Genomic DNA, 24,981 nt, shown 5'->3' on the forward strand with positions numbered 1-24,981 from the left:
CGTTTTGTTTACACTCTATCACGTCGAGGTCAAAGCCGTTCTGACCTCAGTGTTTTGATTCTGTGGGTTTCGCTAATTTGTGTGTGTGTGTGTGCTCTCCGTGATTGATTAAGTGGATGGTTTTTTTATATGAATTGAAATTTTAAACTCTCTATACGTATAAAATTATATATATTAATTTGTTTAAATGTTGTAAAAATTATTATAAATGTAGACTAAAAGATACAGTCAAGTGTTTTTATAAGCGAGGTTTTCAACATGTTGTGTTGATTTGTTTCGCGATTGCTATGTGTGTATTAAGTGTGTTAATATTTCGTTGCATTTTTGAGGTAACATGGAGCTAAGATTATGAATGATATTGTCACCAAATTGGTGATTTTCGATTGTGCCAAGGTTCTTGCCCCCGTGGGGACCCAAAACTTTTTGTTCGACAAATATTTTCAGCATTATGAAAATCGAAGATTTCCCCCCAAAAAAAATTATTGCACAACCTTCAAATGCACCCAAACTAAACACAATAATCCAAAATCAAAAATGATGCCAAGCATCAATCAACGCCAACCAAATTCTTTGTGTCAATCAAAGTAATTAAATTTTCCCAAATACCCTGATACCCCAAAAATCGTTCACACATCAGTGTATTGATTCTATGGGTTTTGCTAATTTGCGTGTGTCCTCGTTTATGTTGTCAGTGTGGAATTTCTAACGAATCTGGGCATGCTGGAATATGTGTCCTGAGTGTATGTGAGGCACTTAACACATTTATGTTGTCAGTGTTATGCTTGTTTTGAGTTCTTGCTGGTGTTGCCATCTGTCTTCCATATTTCAAAGTGAAGATGTTTAATGCTTGTCCCTTCACTAGATGATTTTATTTTCCTATCTACAGAGAGTTACGTTTTTTTATTGTGTTATACTACTATGGTTACCTTATCTTCAGGACATGCCTTGTTGTGATACACACCAATCAGCAATTGATTAAGTAGATAATTTTAATATAAAATAAACTTATAAAATTATATATACTTTTGTTTTGGTGTTGTGAAAATTATTATTAATGTGCATATAATATAATGCAGCCGCCTCGTTGGGCATTTTGCCTGTTGTGGCGTTGTATTTGTATTTGTATTTGTATAAGTGTTTCTAGTGAAGTTTACAACCCTCTATGCATGGCTTGCATTGATTTGTTTTGTGATTGCTGTGTGTATAAGTATGCTAATGTTTCCGCGAAATTGGCAATTTTTGATTTTTCCAAGGTTCAGAGCCCTTGGCGACCAAAAATTATTTTGCTTATCGAACATCTTCAAAATTTTATAAATCAAAAATGCTCCCCCCCCCCAAAAAAAATATATAAATTGAACAACATTCAAATACCTACATTAAACATGATATCTCAAAATACAAAAAAAATGTAACACCAACTATCAATCAATGCCAACCAAATTCTTTGTGTGGATCGCTGTTTGAAACCATTTTATAAGGTCATTTTGGGCAAGAAACTAAGCCTTGCTGGAATGAAATAGACTTCTGTTGATAACTAAAGTGTTTTTTTCATCAGAATGTAATATACTCATCCATGAAAAAATAGAGAAATTAACAAGCCAAGGAATGTGCATCTAAGTAACGATAATGCTAAATAGCTAAGGCACTGATGACAAAAATAGAATTGAAAATGACATTAAATAATAATAATAATAGTACATTGGGGTGAAAAACATTCTGTTCACAGATATAAAAAATTTTAAGAAAGCAAAAACATTGAGGTATTGACAATGGGGGAAAAACCTGTGAATTTAGCTACAACTTCAGTTATGGAATCATAGCCAAATCCATAAGTGAGGTTGCTCACAAATTGGTGATTCATGATTGCGCCAAGGTTCTAGGCCCTTGGAAATAAATTTTTTTTGTTCGCCAAACATCTTCAGTATCATAAAAAATTGAAGATGGCTCACAAAAATATTCAACAACATTCAAATACCCAAAATGAACAGAATATCCGAGAATACAAAAATATAACACCAAAAATCAATTCATGCCGACCAAATTTGTTTGTGTTGCTTGAAGTAATTGATTGTACAATTACCCCGATACCCCACCCCCAAGTAAACAACACTAAATTTAACATAATAATCCGAAAATACAAAAAAAGTTGCACCAAAAACATTCTTGTTGCCAATAAAAAATTTTGAAAGAATCAAAGCGCTAAGGGGTTGGTGATGGGGTGGGGGGGGGACTCTCGAATTTGGTGTTAACCTTGTTTACAGAATCATAGCTTAACATGCAATAACAAAAAAAAGTTTTCCAAAAGTGCATTGTGAAATACATACCATGTCAAGATTTTGAAACTTTAAAAACCTCATTTTTTTTACTAAAGCTGAATAAGTGATATGTTAAGTTACTGATTTGCATGATCGTTATCAAATTTTGTGCAATGTTTGTGATTGTGATGTTTTGTTTCGTTTGTGATTGTGATGTTTTGTTTCGTTTGTGATTGTGATGTTTTGTTTCGTTTGTGATTGTGATGTTTTGTTTCGTTTGTGATTGTGATGTTTTGTTTCGTTTGTGATTGTGATGTTTTGTTTCGTTTGTGATTGTGATGTTTTGTTTCGTTTGTGATTGTGATGTTTTGTTTCGTTTGTGATTGTGATGTTTTGTTTCGTTTGTGATTGTGATGTTTTGTTTCGTTTGTGATTGTGATGTTTTGTTTCATTTGTGATTGTGATTGAATTCATGAAATTTTATTTTTTTCATGTTTTGTATATTATGTGAATATAATTTCATTGGTCTGTATCGCTATGTGTTAGCATAACAATTTCAAATCAGTATTGAGTATCATTTATTAGCATGAAACCTCACTGGTTTTCAAAAACATTTGCTTTAAAGCTGCTTTCCCAAGACTAAAAATGCTTCCATTCCTAGAAACATGCATTGAATTTCTACCGAATCGGTGCATGCTGGCATATGTTGTCAAAGTTGTGCTTGTTTCAAGTTCTTGCTGGTGCTGCCATCCAGCTTCCATATTTGGAAGTAAAGATGGTTAATTTTTCGCCCTTCACTGGATTGGTTTTTTCCTTCCCTACAGAGAGATGTTTTTTATTGTGTCATACTATCATGGTTACTTTATCTTCAGGATATGCCTTGTTGTGATACATGCATAGTTTATTTGCTTGATGATTATTTCTTCCTAATATTATTCTTCACTGCATCATGATAGTGTTTCGATCAGGATTTTTTTGTTTATGCATGTATGTGATTATAGTAATCACATTTTGAATATTTTTTTTACTGAAAAGTTTTATGACTATGTGAATGTGATTATGATGTTCTATCTTCCTGTGACAAAGTTTCATTCTTAATTTAGTGGTCATTGAGGGAAAGGAAACCACCAACCCAAACGTCTTCATATTTTAATCTGCCTCTTTGCTATAATGTGCTTGTCAGAAACAAAGACAATATATATATATAATTTCACAATATATACAAGATGACAATTTTAGGGCTTGGCAAATCCCAGGGGCCAGGTCGACATTGCGGCTAGAAAATCGGTATTGGTGTCTAAAATTTTCAATAAGTGATTGCTAAATTTGAGTCTGGGGCTGACATAAATTTTTCTAATTTAATTACAGTATGGCTCATAATGGGGAAAGAAATTTAGTCCAAATGAAGTTTGAATGGCACATTATTCAGGAACCATTTTTCTTGAACAAAAACCATGTTTGGCTCTTAATAAATTTGGTTGGCATCTAAATGTGTTCTATATTTGTCAAGCCCTGCTTTGTTGACCTTATTTCAGTTTGAATTTCGACTAGGAATTTTTTTTCGGAATGAAATATCTGTTGGCGTGATATGGTCGGGATACACCGTATTATGTTACTGCAGTGTTAAATTTTTACAATTATAAACGAGGTGGAATGAAATGAAATATGCTGATCTGAGGGCCTCTACAGTTGTATCACGATACTTAGTGTAAAAGTTATACATAATTTGGTTTTGGTTCATTTACACATGTAACATACAATTTTCTTTCTTTTTTTTCAGGTATACATCCAAATGATACCTGGCTCTAATATTATTGTACATGTATTGTATAATGTAACATTGCAGGCAATAATGCACCACATGTTTATTACAGTATTAATCTTTTAAGGAATCTAATTGCTAAAGAGAAGGGGGAAAAAAAACAATGGCCATCAGTGATTTTTTTTTTGTTCTGCATGTTAATTCTGTTAAGTAGTGTGGTATTTTTATTTTACAGTAAATATTTTGCAGCTGTATCAGACTTGAAACTCTCGAAGAAACTTCTGTTTAAATTTGAACCTGTTTGATACAGCAAGCAGTTATTCTACAGTGAACTGCTCGTTACTTTAATATTGGATTACTTAGATATAGTCAATAAATTATGGAGCTTTTTTCATTAGAGTCAGACTCTGTCTTTAAATCATCTCACATATTTAAAATAATTAGAAGGTATTTCAAACCATACAGTGTAGCAATTATAGATACAGTATAGCCTCCCATATATTGGCAAAATAAAAGAACAGAACTAATTTTGGATATGAGTGAATGTTACCGTAGAACTCGCTGTTAAAGGGCAAAAATAAGGTTCTATGAAGCTGAAGAATTCTTTTGTTAAAGGGTTTCATCATACAGTAACATTTGAAGCTCGGAGCTTCACTATTTTTTACATTTCACGTAAAGAATACCATATAAAGTGCTATTTTGATTTTTATATGACACTGGAATAACATAATAATGGTTTTATTTCAGTTGCCCTGATATGGGAGGTTCTGCTTTTTTTGAAATTAAATACTGTGTTAGTGTAAAGAAAGCATTTATTACATCAAATATTGATAGATGGAACTTTCACAATTGAAACTAAAGTGTACATGAAAATAACTTAATGTATCACAACTTTTTTTTTAGTTATAGTTTGCAAAAGTCCCAAAACATATCAATTTCAGTAATATAATGCATTTAAAAGTGATGCTGCATGAGTGCTATGTGATGTTGCATGAGAGTGTTCTTATTGATAATTAACTCATATATACAGTATTAATTGATCTGATCTATAGTAAAATTTACTTGCCTTTTTTTTCATTTTTACAGAATCTCCGGAAGGTATACTTCATGTCATACCTAGTAATGCTCCAGATGATTCTAGTGAAAAGAAAAAAGAAAAATTGAAGTCAAAGATAGTCCACAGAATTATATTTCCTTTCCTCAGAATGCTTTGATCAATTATGAATTAAATTATTGTAACTTATTTCAATCACGATGTAGTTTGAAAACAAACTGCATCGCTTTAAGCTATTTTTCTCTATGAAAAAGAGCTTTAAGCACACTGTGCTGTAATTGAGAGTATTTCGATTCAGAAACATTGCTCTAAATTTCGCGCAGTACCGTTGAATTATCTGTTGTTGTTTGCGCTGCATAGATTATTTATGACTGTTGATGAAAAATTATTATTTTTAGATTCTTGCTTGATTATTTTTGTACCAATAAATTGTTATATGTATCATTCTTATTAATGTCGTTTGATGGTGAAACTCTTTGACAAAAATGATGTTTCTGTACCAAAAAAGGTATGAGATCTTTTTAAGAAGCTTCAAAAAGTTTTCATCTATTCATTTACTCTTATCTCTCACGTTGACGAGATATCTCGTCTAACTTGATGTATTTTTTTATTTCGGTAATCACGAAATATCTCGCCTCCTTAAAGCCCTCTTATTTCGGCAACGACGAGCCCAGATACTGCGATGTGTGTGTTTTTCAGTCAAACATGCTTTCAATCCCCAACCTGTCAGATCAACTGCCAATGGACGGTGTGTGCTTTTCTTCAAAGTTTGATGACAGAAGAAATACGATTTTCTTTTTCTTCGCCTTCGGGGTAGAACAGGAATATGCTTACCGTATAAATTATAGAAAAAGTTTGTGGGTGTGAGAAACATATATCTTGACCTTATAGAAGGCTTCTATACCACTTTTAAGACATCAACAGTATTATGGGCCTCGCGTGTCCGATCATTGAGGGTTCCAACAAGGGTAACAGCATTGATTAAAATGCTATGCGAGGTCTTCAGAGGTGCTTGGGTGAGTTCATTAAGGTAGCCATATTAAGATGATAATGTGAAATCGAATTTCGCAAGTAAAGTTTTCACAATCTTAGGACTATTTTTTTTTTCCGCTGTACAAGATGAAATTATTTCGCCAAATAAAAAAATACTTATAAAATTATGTTTTTCAAAATACTGTACACAAAAATTATACATTGTGTTGAATATGTACGTGCAGCAAAATATTTGGTAATTCACCGAACTAAAATCGCACACTAAATGACCATTTTATTTCTTATCCACTTCTTAACAACTCATCCAGTTGCGTGTGTTTTCGCGAGGTCTAATGGGAAAAATGTACATAAATTTTTATGGCTATTTTTTGACCGACAGTATTGCGATTGCTCTGGGCAAAGTGCCTCGTAGGTTTAATGTACGATGAATGGTTATTATGAGACTGGAAAACGGGAGGAGGGAGGGGAGTAAACAATTGTTTTCGCTCAAGCCGGTCGTGGACCTCCCACTAGGATCAGATTGAGATATTTTGTTTTCCGGAAACAAAAGGCTCACAATTTCACTAGGAACCGTCGAGAAAACACGTTCCGACAGAGAGCATCTCATCTTTCACTGAAATGTGAGTAATCTTCAGTCAAACATAGTATACTGCTCTTAAATATTTTAAGATTATTAAATATTTAATTAAATTATTAAATATTTAAGAATATTTAATAGATATAAAATAGATGTGTTTAACACTCTACGGTTCACCCCAATAAAAATATATTGAATAAAAGTTTTCTTTTCAAATACGGATTTAAATTTGTTGATGGTTTAAATCAGTGATTCCCAACGTGGGCCCCCTTGGGGGCGATAGAATGTTCCAGGGGAGCGGTAGAAGCTACGGGTATAACAGGATCCTATGAGTGAGATTGCGATGGGAGAAAAAATTTCTGAAGAAGGGGGCGATGGGACACACAAGGTTGGGAAACTGGTTTAGGTGGTAGTGGTTAAATGTGTTGGATGTCTGTTAGCATGTTTTTAATTGAAACGATAAATTAACACAGCCATAGGAATACGCAGAATTTTCTCGGGGGGTGGTATACATTTTTTTTTTTTCTTCTCAAGGGAGGTTTACGTTTTTCCTGCAAAATAACACTATAATCTCGGCTTGTGGGGTGTTAGAACCCTCCCTTTGCGTACGCCAATGAACACAGCAATTTAATTTTTAGAGTATATAATTTTATTTTAATTTTTATTGTGATATTTTCTCTTTTTTTTTTTGCTAAAAAATTGAGGGTGAAATATAGTTTTCTTTTATTGTTCTGTTGTCTATAAACAGGTGAGATCTTGCTTAGCTAAGTTGCTATTTTGAATTTTATTTCTTATTCAAATACAAATACAACGCCACAACAGGCAAAATGCCCAACGAGGTGGCTGATAAAAAGATGCCCATAAAAATATGGATGTCATATGTTTCAAAAATACAGCAACCCAATTAAAAATGCAATTAACACAAATTACAAACAATATATACACATGATAAAATATTATACAATGCCCATAAAGATTACTTATGGTTGTCTTATTCTAAGAATGGATAGCTTCTCGATTTACCCCAACATGTTTATCGTATTTCTTTTTAAACGTGTCAATTGTGTTACAATTTACTACCTCCGGGGGTAAGCTATTCCATTTATTAACAACCCTATTGGAGAAAAATTCCCTGCGACACCATAACCTTGCATTGTCCCTCACCAATCGATACTGGTGTCCCCTTGTAAAAGCAGTCGATTGGCGGTGTACTAAAAGTTCATGGTCCATCCTATCCATCCCATTGAAAATTTTGAACACTTCGATCATATCTCCTCGACACCTGCGTTCATCCAATGTAAACATATTCAAAAAATGAAGTCTTTCTTCATAACTCAAGCCCTGTGTGCCAATAAGGACACGCGTAGCTCTTCTCTGCACCCCTTCAACCAAGTCTATGTCCCTCTGTAGGTATGGTCTCCAAAACCTTACAGCATACTCCAGTCCAGGGAGTATGCTGGGAGAAGTATTCCCTTCTCACTTTGTTGCCATTTTAACCCTTTAAGGGAGGGGATACGCAACGTTCAAATGAAAATTTGATTTTTTCATATAAAAATTATATTGCATAGAAAAATATATTTCTTGCTAAAAGTACTTTAATGACATTTCAGTATCAATATGATAACAATTTCAGGTCTCTTAGTTTAAAAATTATGTGTTACCACAAGAGCTTGGCTTCTTATACACCAAAAGACACCAAATTGATGCGGTCATTTTTTTTTTGCCCCCCCTGCATCTGAAATTTCATTGTAAAGTTTCAATTTTTTTTATTTTTCTGTGTAGGCACATATTAACGAATTGAAGCATTTTACTGTGTGATTTTATTTTCATGATAATTTTGGCCAAAAAAGTTGAAAATGATGAAAAGTTTGCAAATTTGTGCCATAAAAACAGGTTTATAATTTCTAATTCCTTAATGGTTTTTTATAATACAAAATTCATGTTACAATTCATTGATATATGCCTACAGAGCAAAATAAAAAAAAAATTGGTGTTTTTCAATGAAATTTTAGATGCACAAGGGAACAAAAAAATTACTAAAAAATTATCATTCTAATATTTGGCAGCTTTTGGTGTATAAATAAGGTGCCAAGCTTGGTGAAACATAATTTTTAATCGGTTCCCAACTTCGAGGCGCGAATGCGAGCCGATCTCCCCGTTAGAAAGTCTCGCGGTACAAATATTCGGGCATCATACTTAATTCAGAATTTGTAATGCAACATTTTGTAGGTACACAAACTCACACTTCTGGCATAACTCGATTGATAGTAAATTGCCCATGCGATAGACCGGAGTAGTGAGTCTTGCCACAGAGAGCAACAGGCCTACAATGTTGAAATTATTCATTCATTACGCTTCACGCTCTATGAGTTGAGGAAAAAACTCACAGTTTAAAAAATTAATTGCAGATGGTAGCACTACACATAACGAGCATTACACAGAAACAAACTTCACGGAAGGTTCACTATACATACGCCCACCTTCCAACATGTACCAATTCGTTAGAGGTTCCGCAGACGAATATGGATGAGGTGCATGTCTGGTTTAGTAGTAGTAGGGGTTTGAAATGCGTACTTTTATTATACAAGGGGTAATTATTTTATTACCCCTTGAATTAAGTTCGTAAATGAGGGGTGACCGTATCTGAGAGGTGCCCGTTAAGAGGAGTTTTACTGTATCATTTAATCTGATAATTTTTATCGAATTTTCAAAAAGAAACAAAACATCTTTGCAAAATAGTTTCCTTAAATATTTGTTAGAAGACACTAAACACAACAGTAGTTGCTTTTTTGAACACATGAAACTGAAACCGAAAAGCAGTTATTGTGCTGTTATTGGCAGGCGTGGTTTTCATTTGAATCTTGTGAGAGAATTTCAATTAAAATGGTAAAATGATGTATTTTATGTTAGTTTTTAAACTTAATAAGATAAGTAATTACTGAAAAAGAAGAGATGAAACAATGGGAAGATCATATAAGGTTATGTTTTCATGTATTTCAGGTGATAAAAATCCGAGCCCCACTTATCATCTTTTCTCGAGAAGGACTATGGGCAGTAATTTTTCCTATTCAGGATTTAATTCCACTTAATTATTTTTTCAAACTTTATAGTTAAAAGTGGCGTATTATAGTTGAAAAATAAAAGAAGGATACGAACTATTGTGAACTCCAAAGAATGAGTAAGACTAATTTTTACTCTGGGTTTAGTAAACATTCCTGATTTTGCAAAATAATGCAGAAATGAGGGGTGACCACATTTGAGAATATTAAGAATATTAAAAAAATATTTTATGATCCATATAGAGAAATTAATTTAATATTCTTCGTCTATATTCCGAGCATATTTGATTGACCGAATAAAATTTTACATACTGTATTTGAAAAATGTGGATGCAGTAATTATAATGTCTTTCAATATATTTCATACTTAATATATTATTTAGACCGTGACATTTGGATTTTCATCCAAGTGTCACGGGATGAGTAAGTATTCACCCTAGAATGACTGCTTATCCGGAGGTTCGTGATATTGTAGGAATATTAAACAAGCTATTGAGAGCAGGGCCATCTTTAATGCATGTGGGCCTATCCAGGGATCAAATCAGTAACAGCGGTATTGCCAATGAGTTAGGAAACAGGCTCCGTAGACAAGAAATAACCATTTCAGGAGGGCTCTCTTGATGGGGGCATAATTAGATAAAAGTCGATAATTCTCATTAAATGAAGTCGTAAAATTTTCGAACAAAAATTCGTAGATATTTGTAGACAATTAATGTAGATATTTGTACATCGGAAAAAGAGGACATAACTGGAAGTATGCCCTAATGCATCTTTCGGAGAAAATATTAATAAAAGACTAGGTCTTACTCAGGTCTGTCAAGACAAGAACACCGCCGTGAGGCCCTCTACAAGACAAATTTACATGCATACTCCTGAAAAATTTCAACCATATCTCATTCTTGCGAGGCCCCCGGGCGGACCCATGCGCTAAGACGGCAATGGTTTAACTTATGGGGAAACATAGTAGAGCATGTAATGCGCACTACATATTAAAATTAAAGCATTCAAAGAAATTATAATTGATTATTGTTTAATGTTTTATTTGTATTAATTTACTTTACTAATTTATTAAAGATTTGTTCGGTGTTTTGATCCCACTAACTGCATAACTTTGGTTGATAAGATTAACTTGTAGCTTTGTTACTCAAGATGAAAAATGTGAGCTGATATCATTCATAAGAATTTTTCGTTCCAGTAATATTAAGCTCATTCCCTACCAGACTGAACATTAGATGGCAGCACTTTTACTTATTTTCAAGCTACATTGAACGATGAAGGTTACGACAGCTGGCCGATGCAAAGATAAATACGGGAAAGAAAATTCAACTGGCCTTGCGGGGAATCGAAACCACGTCCTCTGACTGCTACGCAGCTTACCCGGTAAGTGAGAGGAAGTAGGTTCGATTCCCCGCAAGGCCAGTTGAATTTTCTTTCCCGGATTTATCTTCGCATCTGCCAGCTGTTGAAACCTTCCTAGCGGAGCGTGATATCATTTTCAGATATTAAATTAGGGTTACTACTCTGAACCTTACCAATGTGGGAGCATGCGCGCCAACTCTTCACAAACTTATATATATGTTCGCAAGAGATGGTACCACTATACCATCGAAGGACATAAATTTTTTTCCAATCCAAATAGAACGGTTTTTTAAAAAATGTTTTTGTTTTTTTTTCACGCGGAGCTTTTGACAGAGGTTATTTATTAGGTGATCGCAGGAATAGAGTGTGGTTTCCACCAGTTTTGCTTATTTCTGAATGGAAAAGGTAACCTCAGGGCCGTCTTAACGTATGGGTTCACCTATTTGAATGAGGGAGGGGGTGTACTTTTCCATGGAGATAACAATACAGTAAGACGTAGTGCTCTCTTCACAATAATTTTGAAAGTATGTGTATTGTATGTTGATATCAGCCAGGTAAACGGGGGCACTAACAATATTTTTTTTGCAGAGGGCTCCTGATGCTGTTGAAAAGCTCTGGATGGCTTCCTCCAAGTGGTATTAGCTGTTGCTAAACAAAGAATGGTATTCTCAATACGAATGTTGTTGTTTTCTCTTATATAAGAGATATTTTCAGACTGTCTCCTTCTCTGCTACCAGTGTTAAGGAGCACGCGGGACCGTGAATAGAATAGTACCTGTCCTGTACTTGGAGGTACCTTTGGGTTGCTCCGTTTGCTGTGAATTCAGAGGGAGACTAACATGGCCCCTAATATGGGTGAGGCTGACAGAGCTCCAGCAGAGCCGTCTTAACGTATGGGCTCACTCGGGCATGGTCTGGGAGGCCTCACAAAAAAAAGATATAGTTGAAATTTTCGTAAGTTTGTCTAGTAGGGCCTCAGAAAAATCACTTGACCCGGGAGCCCATGGTGCTCTTAAGATGGTCCTGGCCCCAGCCCGGGGGCCCGAAACGATTATCATTAGTTGTCTTTTCATGCTATCAATTCGTTACAGAGGGCTATAACGATTTATCAACGCATGTAAATATGCGTGGAGAAAAGTATAGGGGGAGGGGCAGGGTTTCAAACGTTTTGTTGCAGTGCATTTGGTACCAGTGTATTTAAAATTGATTTAAATGTCATTCTTATTAGATTCAGTGTGTAACACATTTTGTTTTCAACCAATAATTGCAGATGGCATCACTCTCATACAGTCGTTACTCCCATGTATTTCTGCTCCTGATTTTGGTCGCATTTCCAGTATACGGTCGTAACGTCATAAGCACCTGCTTGAACAACTGCGCTCAGTGCAAGAGGACTTTCGGTGTCTTCTTCGAGGGACAACGTTGCGCCGAATCGTGCATTCATTATGGCGGGATCCTCATCCCGGACTGCAACGACATCAACAGTATCCGACATTTCCTGAATAAGTTGGAGAAGCGAAATAGATGATGAATAGACATTAATCAGTTAGTAGAAAGGTGCACAAACCGGTTCTGGAAGAAATACTTTTTTGTGCGAACATTTTAGCTTCGCAAAAAAATTTCTAGGATCATATTTTAATTAAGCAATTTTCTATGTAGAAGAGTGTGTGATATGACATCTATGTGATATAATACATTCCAATTATATGTATTATCATTAATTACAATGTTTTCATATCTGTTTTTTTTCCATATCCTTTGATATGATTTCATCGAACAATAAAATAGTTCTGAAATCTTTTATAACGCGCCTTGATTTCGATGGCAGAACCGGTGCAGCTTATAGCTTATCTTATTTCGGCATTTTCAGGGATTACTATTTGTCACCCAGAAATTGTGTTTTTTAAACAACTTTTAACTTTTCGGCAGCTTCTATTTCCATTCCGCTTTGATAGCAAAAAAAAAAAGTTCTTCTGCTGATGACTTCCGCCTGCTTAACATTCGACAGCATCCTCATCAGCCCCAATGACCTTCCTCAAAATATATATATATATTTTTTTAAAGTAGCTAATTGCTGCTATGTCCAGGAATTTATGAACAATACAATTACTCAGGCTAAAACTTTGGAAGGCCATGGCCATGAATATAAGCCAGGACTGAACATAAATTTTACTTTCTCAAGCACTACACAACATGCACACACATCCTGACACACAAAATAGTCTTCTTTTGCCTTCTTCATAGGTCAACCTGGTCCGTCTTTATTCCCACAATCAGCCCTCTGGGCTGGGTATGGGGGGGGGATATCTGATGCTGGTGTGGTCTGATATCATGGGTCCCAATGCAAAGTAATGCTCTAGCGGCCATTTGTATAAGTCTGGTGGCACCAGCCTCCCTTCAATTTGAGAAAAATACTTTCATACAAAGTTTGTTTCTCGAGCACTTTTATAGTGCCACTCATTACTTCTCACTTTGAAAAACCCAACCAACGATTAACACGAAATTTTTTACATTTGATTTGCAATTAAATGAAATGTATTTTTAAAATCATTTTTGAAAAATCGGCATTTTGAATCCTCAGAGGTCCTTTCATAACGATTTTGAAACCTCAGAGAATATGCAAATGAAAGTTCTAAGCAAATGGAAGAAATTCATTCCAAGCGTGAGAATGAGAGAGAGAGAGAGAAAAAAAAAACTTAGCACTCGTGATTGCCGTTGCAGCGGCAAAATTTCGAAAAATCCAAATGGCAACACTCACTTTTATACATTGTCAAAAGTGACGGCGCCTGCCTGTAGTACCATAAATGCCGGGGCTAAACGCAAACAAATAAACACGCGGAAACAATCAATGAAGATCACTGCCACCAGAAGTGCCCCTCAGAACGATTAGCGTACCAACTCCTTAGTTAGATCTGCCTCGGTCCGAGCTCTGCGCAGGGTGTTTATGGTGCTACTGATGCCGTTTTAATATCGTTCACGGTTTTTCACTGAGCCGATCACTTTGCAATGCATGGAAATGAGTATATCCTATTGAATTTTTCGAAATTTCGTTGCAGTAACCGTAACGGTGAGAGCTAGGTTTTTGTTTCTCTTTCCATTCTCGAGCACATACTTTGAAATAGCTATACCTGGAATTTCATTTGGATTTGTGCGGCCGCTAGGGGTTTGTTTATCGGCGAAGTTATTCTATGACCACCCTGGGTATATATATGTAAAAAGAGGAAACAGAATATATATGGAAAAAGGGTGAGAAAAAGAGAAATCTCTACTACACTCTCCTTTCCTCTTGCTTTTATTACATACGAACAAGGAAACCAGTCTTTGTCCAAATCTTGTCCAAATTTGTTGCCAAAAGTCTGTACGTGAAGGAGGTTAAATGACGAGAAAATGAATAACATCGTATAATAAGCTTTTTTTTTTTAACAAACGTATTTTTTATTTCGTCCCAATATGGATTTCGCTTAAGAAGCCTAGCTTTTTTTCAGACTTTCGTTATAAAATCCTAAAAATATAACGTCTGTTTTCGGTGGAACGATGGGGTCATTATAACGAGAGTCGACTGTAGTAATACAGCCGGCTCTACTTAATCGGATACCCTGGTTTGAAGGATAAAATGTCCCAGCACAATTTCTCCCATAGAGACAATGTTAAAGTTTCCCGCTTAATATTATAATTTCAACGACTTCCCCGCTTAATCGAATATTACTTTTCACACGCCAACTGTTTATACGCATCAAACCACTATACACATAGTGTTTTTATTGAATGAAACATTTAGAATTAATCGAAAATATGTTACATGTTAAGATTAAAAAGAATATGCATTTGAGAGTATGTACTCGCCTCCAAGTATTCAAAGTTGTCTTCAATATGTACATTTAATTAGTTTCTTTTGTGCCCTGTTGAGCCAATAGAGAGCGCTAACTTCCCTAATGAAAATAAATCGTAGTTATTGTGATCATTGTTATAAAAATTAAATATAATTTTTATTTCTTTTTTTGGTGTTTGATTTATTAGAGAAACTTCATTAATATTGATCCTTCATAAGTTTTCAATATACAAACTATACTGACGTTGTAAAATGGCAATTGAATTGTTCTCTACGTAACCGGATACCCCGCTTAATCGGATATTGTATGCTCTGGAATCGTTGATAATCCGATTAAGAGGAGCCGACTGCAATAAAATTCATATTATCCAAATTCAATCACATCCAAAATCATTCTTTTCACAAACACGGGTCAATAAGTCCTAAACCAACTTTTTCTGTGACGGATTTCTTTTCTATTGACATTGTTTTCTCTGTTCCGAAACCTATACTCAATTATCTGGTTCAAGGTTTCACGTGTATGTACAGAGAGAGATGTATCATTTGAAAAACAAAAGGCTATACTAACCTTGAAGTATATTTTGTTTTATATATACAAAAACACAGTCGCGTAGCAACTGCATTCTGTGTATCTGATGGAAACTGTATCGAAATTCTTAAGGTATCGAAAAGACATTTTAAGTACTTCCTGGATATCCGATCGTTGTGGGATATTTCAAGGGTACACGGAATTCGTATGATCGTTAACTGATCGATAATCCGGATTCACTCCTCCCGTAAATATTTGTGATTTATGAATGAAGATATAGATACTTAAAATTATTATTAATTCGAATATTTCATAGCAATTGAGTCTTGATATCCTTTGTGGAAGGATATACAATGGCGGCATAAATATGATTTTTAGCATAAGACTGAATATTAAGATGGATTGAGTATAGATTTATGTATTTGAGCGTACATATAATGCCTCCTTCACTATTAAATCAGCATGTTCCAGAAAAATCCTCGGGACGTATATCTTCAGGCCAGAGTAACTCGATTACCCCACGCTCTTCGCTGATTCGTCCACGAAATTCAAGTGGTATTCCGAAGAATCTGAATGACGGTCGATTTTATGGCGTAAAAAGTTGGAAGATCGATCCTTATGAAGAGTATTGCATAAGGACAGTTTGTCCCGTTACTCTCGGACATTTGCTGCCTTGTACGTACGGCTTGGCCGCGAAAACCACTGAAGACTTCGTGGCTTCCGTTCGTATGAAGTCTAGGGAATATCTCAGATCCAGAAGCTCTGTCAGCAGCGGCCGCAACAACACTGAGATTGCAGAAGCCGCAGAACCTCTATTGCCCTCAATAAGTCCCGATAGAGAATCGAACGGCGGAGTTACGAGCTCCAAGTACCATAGGAAGATAGTGGTGCCGGCGAAAGTGAACTTCTTCAACAACTGTTTGATCGCGGATTCTCTCAAGAATGGTATGGACTCGAAATCTCACTCGTTTTCGTCTTGGCGAGACCTCCCCACGAGGAAAATTCCCGAAGACTCTGTTGACGACACCCCATACGGGGACGTCTTGGAAAAAGTGACGCTGCCATCGATCTTTCGATCCAGGGTAGAGAGGTTGAGAATGGAATTATTGAAAATGGAAGAAATGAGGATCAGGAACCATATCAGAAGACTAGAATATCAACGCTTCAGACCACCGATCAAGAAATGGTAAGTCCAGTTGGTCAGTAAATCAAAATATGTTGAATTTTCCAACGGGTCGTACACATAAAAGAATAGAAAGATTTACTTTTTATTTAGACCCTGTGTTCCAAAACTTGCTATCATTGAAATGTAATTGCTGTCCTGAGAAGTCATTTGCAAAAAAAATTCGTGTTTTTAAATGCAATATCAACGGAGGTATTTGACTTTGAAGTTTTCCAGAATTTTCCGCCAAGGATTGAGGGTGTAGTTTACGAATTAAAAAAAGTAAATTTTGAATTCAGAATTGTAAAAATTCTATAATTTCTCAAAAATTATCGCTAAAAATGTAATTGTTATTTATTGGCAACAAAAAAAAGACAGTAAAATGGTTGAGCTCATTATACCTGTATCAGTCCCTAAAAGTAGCAACTTTTGGGTCAATGAGAACGTGCCAACACAGTGATCAGTTGCCAAAATATAATGATTTCATAAATTTAATATCTCGATAGGTATTTTTTGCATTTAATAATGTGAAATTTTTTACGAATGACTTTTTAGAGCGGGATCTACATTTTAATAACTGGAATTTTTGCACAGAGAGACTCTACGAGTATAAGTCAATTTCTTTATTTTTTATGTATACGCCCCTTCAAACAAATTTTGACATTTATAAGTAACTGTACGTCATTTAAAAACTTTTTGTGATTGAAGTATATTTCTAAAGTCAACGGTTGCAAGATATCCGCTGTGCAAAGAATTTGGAACAGCATGTACAACGCAACACAAACAAAAGCAAATTTTGCAATATCATGTTTTGCAGTGCAATTCTTAAATTGTTTGCTCCGCTTATTCAAATATTAACCCTTACAGCGCGGCAATCCCAAAATATCTCGTCTAACTTGATCCTCTTTATTTTGGAAATTTTGAAATGTCTTGGGTTCTTAAAACCCTCTCATTTCGGCATTGATGAGCCCAGATACCGTTGTAAAGTTATCTTCTTCTGATAACATGTTTTCCCATAGACCCGTCCTGTCAATCTGCTGCCGTTGGGCGGAGTCAATTGTATTAATAAGAAAGGTTGCTTATTTTTATCTGATGAGCTTTTCATCTCCAAGCAACAGATTAAACATCGATCTTTGTTTTGTTTTACGTAAACATTTATGACATGCATATGACTCATGCATATCTCCAGAAAAATTAAGATTAATGCAGTATATACATCTTTTTTTCAATTCAACCTATATTTTGAAGTCTATTTTTTTATTTGATATATAATAAACACTTTTTTGTATAGCTAACTACGGTACTTTTATTGATATGGTATAAGATGAAAGGAATTCATATATAAGATTACAAAACTTGAAAAAAAAAAACAACCAATAAGCTTGTTGGTTATATTCGCTCGAATGTAACCGATGTGCTTATTGGTGTTATTTTTTATAAAAGAACTTTTATCATTTTCGTATTATAATTTTCAAGAACAACAATCATGTTAATGCAACATAAATTGTTATTTTAATTTTTATTTTAAATCAGCAATTAGGGCATGAAGAATTCAAAGCTTCATGCAAAAATTAATTTCTCTGTTTTTTTTTGTTTTTTTTTTTGCCAGGGGAACCCTATTGCACCCATTGTAATGCATTGAAAATACTTAGTGCAGTTATATCTAAGTTTAGCTCCCTATATTTTTCTGCAGTTTTTTTCTCCATGCACGAAATTTAGAAATAAAGTAGCTATCTTTCTGCACTGCACTTATCTAGGGTTAGTTTCAAGTCTATATTTACCAGATCTTCTACGTTTCTTTTAATTGAGACCTTACCTTCTTCAATATCATGTGTACCATACAAGGTTACTTTTACTTCAATATCATTAAGGTTATGTAAAGGAAAAATAAAATTTAAATTTCGTGATTTAACTAGATGATTAAAAAAAATATCAAGTGATTTAAATCAAGCCGAGGTAAATAGGCGTACCTTGCAGCCTCTGACTCGAATTTCACGGCATGCCGGCTGATGCGGGGGAATACAGTAACTACAGCGAATTCATACGTCACACCTTTTTGCAGTAATTTATTACTTTTATTTTCAATATTAGGTATGAGCTGAAAGACATGACGTTCCACGAGGAAGCGAAACGGAACAATATCTTGGTACGGAACCAACATCGTCTACCGGAAGTGGACCGTCAGGCCCAACGAGAAGCGTGACCATCCCAAGTCGGTTTTCGCCGCAATCCGTGCAGAACTATCTCAGCAAAAGAATCTCTCTCTGTGGAACAACTTGACATAGGATACTATTTTCGTTCCGCATTCCCTTCCTTATTTCTCCACTCTTATAATCCTGTTCACTTACGCACGTTAGTTCTTAATCTGTATTCTTGATGTTATTGAAAGGCATAAAATATTCATAAATAAGATTTCGTGTGTTTGCTATTATAGGAAAAAAAATGTATTTTTTCGGAATCGATATACAGTGGAACAAGACACGTATATATGTACTCCTTGTAAATATTATTCAATATCGAATTCAGTATGCGTCCCTCGTTCTTAGGCCGTTTACAACTTCTTCCGCTTCATTCTTGTAATGCAGGGCCGCCAGACGCGGGGGCCCTGAGCGAAAATAATAGTGGAGCCAGGTGCGTCTCCCCTCCTTTGCCCGATTTTACTTGTATATATTTCGTGAGGGAGGGAGGGGGGGATATCGGGCATCTATTATTTCAGAATATACAGGAATGCTCAGAAATTACCGTACAGAACATTTTGACCATTCAATTAAATGTTAATGAACACAAAAATTGATGAAGATTCAGCACTGAAGGTAATACAAAATTAATGAGAGAAAAAAGTCCCGAAATTATGAAAATCTTTGGCGAATTAAAAATAATTGAAAGAAATAATTCCGGAATTGATGAAAATTCATAATTTATGGTTGAAAAAAATCCAGAATTGATGAAAATTCAGAATTTATGGTTGAAAAAAACCAGAATTGATGAAAATTCAGAATTAATGCAAAAAATTATTTCAGGGGGAAGCCGTCAATAATTCATCGTGAGCGGGGGCCCCAGAAAGCGCAGGGCACGGTGCGACTGTACCTGTCGCACAACACGAAGGTTGTGAATAACCTGTACCTCTGTTGAGGTACCTGTATTCTTGATGGTGGAGGTACCTGTGGAGGTCTCTGAGGTACAGGTACCACCAGATAAAATTAAATTTCTGACTTTAGATATAAAGGATTTATACAGTTGTTCCATCAGTGCTGTCAAATTTACTATAAGAGAAAGTTTAAAACCCAGACGTAAAAAATAATTTCTTAGCAAGTTTCTGTGTCAGTAAGGCCGTAGCTAGGATTTTTGTCGAAGGAGGGAAACCTTATTCTGCCGCCCCCCCCCCCATCACTGAAAATTTCAATATTTTTTTTTAACAGCAGGGTGATCGCATGACCCACAACTTCCCTGTATTTTTCGCCATCCCTGTTTTTTTTTTTAATGCCCGTTTTTTCCCCTGCACTCTCAGCCAACGTGAGTTTCATTTCCTCGCTAAGATCGAGGAGTCCCAACTCATTAATTATATTATGATAATAATATGCCTGCCCACAGCACTCCATTCACAGCTGAAGATATCTACTTCGTGTGCTCTCGCCGCTGAAGATGTCTGCCTCTAATCCCCTGTTTCCCAACGTCGGGCCCACGCCCTACAGAGGGGCGATTTGAGTTTTTCTGTAAGACGTGGAACCTTCTGAACTCCCTTCATTTTTTATATCAGTTCAAATTTTGAAACAATTTTTTCATGACTTCTTTCTTCTTTTCGTTTCTCTCTTTAAGTGGAAGGGGTTTGATTAACGGTTCTTAATGCTTCGTGTTCCTCGAAAAATTTGTGCCAGTAGGATAAGGTCCACGGACCTCCTGTGCGAGGAACCCTGATCAAGAGAGAGAAAGAGCGCGAGAGAATCACTGCATTTGACTAAGTAAAAGTAGACAGAAATGGGGGGGGGGGGGGGTGAAGATCCCTAGTTTTAAAATATAAGGAGGCAAAGTAAAAATATTTGTTATGAAACTATGAAGTTTCATCGGCGATGTTGGGGGGGGCCTACCCTCAGAAAAATTACAGGGGACATCTGGAATTCTGATATGCTTTGGTGGGGCATAGTCTGGAAAAGGAAACACTGCTCTAATCCATTCGCAGCTGAACATATCTGCCTCGGCTTCATTCGTGACTAAAAACGCCTGCCTTTTCGTTCAGGCACGGATCCAGGGGTGAGGAGGGGAGATCGTTTATATCTGTCCTCCCAAGAGCAGAATAATAAGGAAAAATTTGTGTCTCCCGTAAAATACGGGACGATCCAACGAACTTACACATTCGGTCCCTCTCAACACATCGCCCCGATCCGCCCCCGGTTAAATGTGGGTTTTCTGACAACCACCGTGTCCCCTTTTTGAGGACCTGTCGACTGTCTAGACTTCAGACACATACTTTTTGGTCTCTCTTTTTTTTTTCTCCAGGCACCCTAATCCTAAAATTCAGTAATAGTGATTCAATTTATAATAATGAAATCTAGTGATTCAATTTATAATAATGAAATCTAGTGATTCAATTTATAATAATGAAATCTAGTGATTCAATTTATAATAATGAAATCTAGTGATTCAATTTATAATAATGAAATCTAGTGATTCAATTTATAATAATGAAATCTAGTGCTTCTGCAATATGACATGAAACGCTGGGTAATAATTTAAAGTTGTAACTTTTGTATAACGACAATATAAAAGTTTCTCTATAAGTATTTTCAAATGTTATAGGTATACGGATACGATACATATTTTTCTCTAATTTTAGTGATTGAAATTTCAATTGCCATGTTATGTTTTTCCGTTCAAAGTAATTTTAACTATTGCTATCGCCACTGGCATACGCAACGGGGGCGGGGGCTCGTTGAGTCGACATTAAAAAAAAACTAAAGTAGAAAGAAATGAAACCTTTCCCCCAAGAGTCAATTCTGCCAACGCCTGTCGAACCTTATGGCAAACATGAAATTTTTGCAGGAAAATAAAGGGGAAAAAAACAATTATGGCCTGTAGCACCATAATTGCGGCACGGTGAGGATGACGCCCCTCGATATAATGATGATCCCTCTACAACAATATTTTTCTGGGGTCAGCAGAATATCCTTACATCGAGGTTTCACTGCATATACAGTATACATATATGACTACCCATGGGGTCTTCAACGCACGAGGAGATTCATTCTAGAATTGTTGAAAGGAGTAATTTCAAAATAACTTCATGCAAACATATCAGAACGAATGACAGAACTAATTTGATAATTACTGAAGGAACTAATTTCAGAACTAATTTGATAATTACTGAAGGAACTAATTTCAGAACTAATTTGATAATTACTGAAGGAACTAATTTCAGAACTAATTTGATAATTACTGAAGGAACTAATTTCAGAACTAATTTGATAATTACTGAAGGAACTAATTTCAGAACTAATTTGATAATTACTGAAGGAACTAATTTCAGAACTAATTTGATAATTACTGAAGGAACTAATTTCAGAACTAATTTGATAATTACTGAAGGAACTAATTTCAGAACTAATTTGATAATTACTGAAGGAACTAATTTCAGAACTAATGAAGGAACTAATTTCAGAACTAATGAAGGAACTAATTTCAGAACTAATGAAGGAACTAATTTCAGAACTAATGAAGGAACTAATTTCAGGACTAAGAACGAACTAATTTCTGAATTAATACAAATAATTTCAGAACTGATACAAATAATTTCAGAACTGATACAAATAATTTCAGAACTGATACAAATAATTTCAGAACTGATAAAAATACAAGACACAACAGGAAAAATGTCCAACGAAGTAGCTCAGAAAAAGATGCCCATAACAAATAGGAATGCATTTATTTCCAAAATACAGCCCATAATTGAAAATGCAATTATGAAAACTATATATATATATACATGATATAATATTATACAATGCCCATAAAAATAGGTGTAAATGGGTATAAAAACCCTAAGCACATAAGTGCTTACTCAAAAGAGCATCTTCACCAAAGAATTCTCGACTAGAGCTCATCTACTTATGTCAGAGAGAGAACATCGAAAATATCACGGAGATTACTTTTGGGAGCTAAGGGCGGGAATACACTGTAAAAGTTTGATAAAAAGATCTTCTATAAAACTTAAAAAAAAAAAGATAACTAATAAGTCTATTGGTTTCATTCGCTCGAATGTAACCGATATGTATTGGTTGCATCATTTTTCAAGTTTATTTAAAAATACTTTCATCATACTTAGTGCAATCCTGGCCTAAAACGTGACATAATCAAGGATGTAGGAGAATAAAGATGGAAAAAAATCCCATCATTTTTTGAATTTAAAATTTCAATTCAACGCTACTTTTATTTTTTGTGAAATGTCTAGACGCGTGGCTTATGTTCTGAAAGTTATTTGCAGTTTTTAAAATGATTATCAATGCAAAACGTTCCCTATTTGTCGGTTCAAATATTCCAATCAGGCAACAGTAAACGACCAATTCACAAATATATTGATCCCTTTACCAATGAAGCAAAAAGAGAGAGTTTAAAGAGAATAATCATCATTTTCATAATTATTCGGGCTGAGCAGACATAGAAATGACAACTTCTACCCAAGAACAAAGAAAAGTGTTTTTGTTTCTTTTTCTACATAGTATAATCTTTCAAAAAAATAACATTTAAATCAAAATCTAAATCAAATCAGATAACGTTTAATTTTAGTATAAAAATAGATAATCGCACGATCCACAGTTAAAATTACAGAAAAAACACTTCATTGAAACAGGTTCCCCCACAAAGGAAATACTCCAAATTAAAAAACTAACAACAATACTTTGTACAAACACGTTTTTTTCTCCCCAAAAAACACAAGAAAAACCATCGTCCATGATGACCCTAAACAATAAAAACAAATTTTTCTCTTCCTCTTAAAGCCATTTAATTTCTTTTCTTTGAAAAAAATGAATGACCACAAGTAGCTGCTGGCCATTGCCTGCCCTCGTAGACTATATTCTACTTTATAACGCGGCTTTTTCTAGTAAGAGTAAGTTAGAAGCTCGCCAGACAAGTCCAGATTGGGATGAGAACGACCTTTTTTTCTTCATCTTAAAGGTCTCAAACGCTTTCGCAAGGTCAAGACCTGAATATTTTAATAGCTATATATACAGGTAATATATTTACGTGTTGCTTTTTAGGTATAAAAGAAAAAGTTTTTGTTTCGAAGTGCAATAACCGCTGAAGCTTTTATACACGAATACTATAAATATATAAATAGTGGGTGTAGGCCATACGTATCTTGTTTAATCCAGGCTGCATTTTTCTGATTTGAATATTTGCAAAATAATAATGATTGGAATATAACTCCGTTCAATTTTATAAGGTGAGGCTTTGATACGTTCATTGCCCGTATGAATTCTAATACAGTTTTAAAATTTCAACATGAAAGGGAAGTCTAGTTTTCCTTGAACACCCGTTGAATTGTGCGGATATCAGTTTCTTTGCTTCATGATGGAAATTGCTAAAAATAAGTTTTGAACTCGTTGTAATTTAATAGCCACGCCTTTAGAAATGTAATCTTGATTCATTTTCTGAAGTTGAATTAAGTATTTGATTATATGTCAGCTAGAATTACATAAATGTTGCTTAATAATGCGCAGCCTTGGTTCGTCAAATGAAAGGGTCCCTGGCTATGAAATATATTATTATTGTCCGAAGGCGCAGCTAGAATATATAGTGTGGTATAGGCCTATATAGGACGAAATGAATTCAAAAAAAGAAAATTACCCCAATGCTGCGGAAATAAAATCAACGGAAATGAAATTTTAAATTGAAATTATAATTAACATATCGTACGTTTTTATGTTTTCGGAGTTTTCAAAATCTTTGGCAATTTCCTGTGTTTTGCCTAATCACGACGAGGCTAATTGATATATTTTTGGCTTCTCAGCATAAAACGATTGCAATAGAAGTTAGTGGACAAAGTCGAAATTAGATTTTCTCTTCTGTTTTCTGATCAAACTTCCGTTTCTTCTTCAATTTCACCCAAATTTTTTGTAATGAACAGAAATTCTTTATTTTCGCGTAATTTTTTTTTCAAAACATGGCACGAAACCATGTCTTTTGAGCAGATTTTTCCTTTTACTTGAAAAGTTAGCGTCCTCTATGGTCGGATAAATGAGGAACAAAAATTAAATTAAATAATTAAATGTACTGAAGATAATTTTGATATTACAGGGCACCAATTCTGGATTTTTCATAAATTTTAACTGTGTTCATTTATTTTACTTCATTTTTGCATGCTTCATTTAATAAAAGTATTATGTGTATAGTGGTTGATGTGTATTTACA

At 34.9% G+C, this 24,981-nt stretch overlaps 1 long non-coding RNA gene across 1 annotated transcript; it reads left to right on the forward strand.

Moving 5' to 3' along the window:
- The first annotated feature begins 81 nt into the window (after window positions 1–81).
- On the forward strand, window positions 82–5,521 carry LOC149064705 (uncharacterized). The gene is made up of 2 exons (XR_016195724.1): window positions 82–157; window positions 5,104–5,521. It is a non-coding gene; the product is annotated as an uncharacterized LOC149064705 (long non-coding RNA).
- Window positions 5,522–24,981: the final 19,460 nt, after the last annotated feature.

Source organism: Pholcus phalangioides, unplaced genomic scaffold (assembly GCF_987345545.1).
Source record: "Pholcus phalangioides strain wild (caught in Gottingen) unplaced genomic scaffold, Ppha-v1.0 ptg000042l_1, whole genome shotgun sequence".
In the NCBI taxonomy this organism is placed as follows: Eukaryota; Metazoa; Arthropoda; class Arachnida; order Araneae; family Pholcidae; genus Pholcus; species Pholcus phalangioides.